Genomic DNA, 1,224 nt, shown 5'->3' on the forward strand with positions numbered 1-1,224 from the left:
ACGAAAGGAGTACAAGTGAAAGAGAAAGACTGGGGGAGAGCGGAAAAACGGAGTTTTGGTTGGTGACGTTCAGAAGAATGGCCAACGACACAAATCACTCTCTTGGCCTTTGTCAAGGGGCGAGGGGAAAGCGGAGGAGAGATCTGGGGGCTGATTTTTCCGGATGCCGAAAGGAATATTGAGACCGTACTTTTTTGGAGAAGTTTTTTTCTTGTCTTTGGGGGAAAAAGAATGATGGGGGGAGGGGGAAGGTGAAATTTTGGGGATTGGTGAGAGGGGTAAGTCTTGAAAGAGGGATGAAGAGGGAGATTTGCGAGGTGAAAACGGGGAATTTCGGATTTTTGAACAGTAGAGTGAGCAAACACTCATGGAAAAATATATGAAAAATGTATATAATTGAGGCCAATATTTTCTTCGGATATGTATGAGATTTATGTAAAATATATACGAAACATATGTACATTCATATTTTATGTAACTTTTATATATAAATCAGGCCGATTCCATATATTAAATATATTTTTCAGAATATATATTTTTTCGTATGGAGAGTCCTTCGAATTGCTTGAATTTTTTGTTGATGTGTGAATATTCAGCGTTAGATTATGCTAAATTGAAAATTTATTGACAATGGGAGGATGTATTTATCTGAATTTCTGGTGTTTATAGTGATTTTTGGGGAATTATTGAACGGAATTTTACAGATTACATTGACTTTGCTATGAAATTATGGATTTTCAATCATGAAATTCCCTGAAATTTCAGTGGAACTGTAATGAGATCAGAATTTCCAAGAAGTGTAGTGGGCATTTCAGTCAAAAATTTTTAACAATGAATTGCACTGTTAGAAAAATAATAGAAATTTTATGGATAAACGACTTGTAATTTTACGGAGCGTGAAAGTGAATAAAATTTAGGAAGATAAAAACATGAAATTCTAGATTTCCCTGAGAAATAAATGAAATTGCCAATTCTTCAAATAACTTGAATTTTTAATTAACTGGAAACTCAAGAGTATATTCAACTGAGTTTTCCTCACTTTTATTCATTTTGAACTGAAACTGACGGTTCACAATCATTTCACCATAATATTTTGGATTTTTAATGAGGAATTTCTCTGAAATTTCAGTGCGGGGGAAATTTCAATTCAACATTTTTAACAATGAATTGCACTGTTAGAAAAAAATTGCAATTTTATAGATAGACGATTAGTAATTTTCTGGA

Source organism: Diachasma alloeum, unplaced genomic scaffold (assembly GCF_001412515.2).
Source record: "Diachasma alloeum isolate Michigan unplaced genomic scaffold, Dall2.0 Dall_scaffold_00180, whole genome shotgun sequence".
Lineage (NCBI taxonomy): Eukaryota > Metazoa > Arthropoda > Insecta > Hymenoptera > Braconidae > Diachasma > Diachasma alloeum.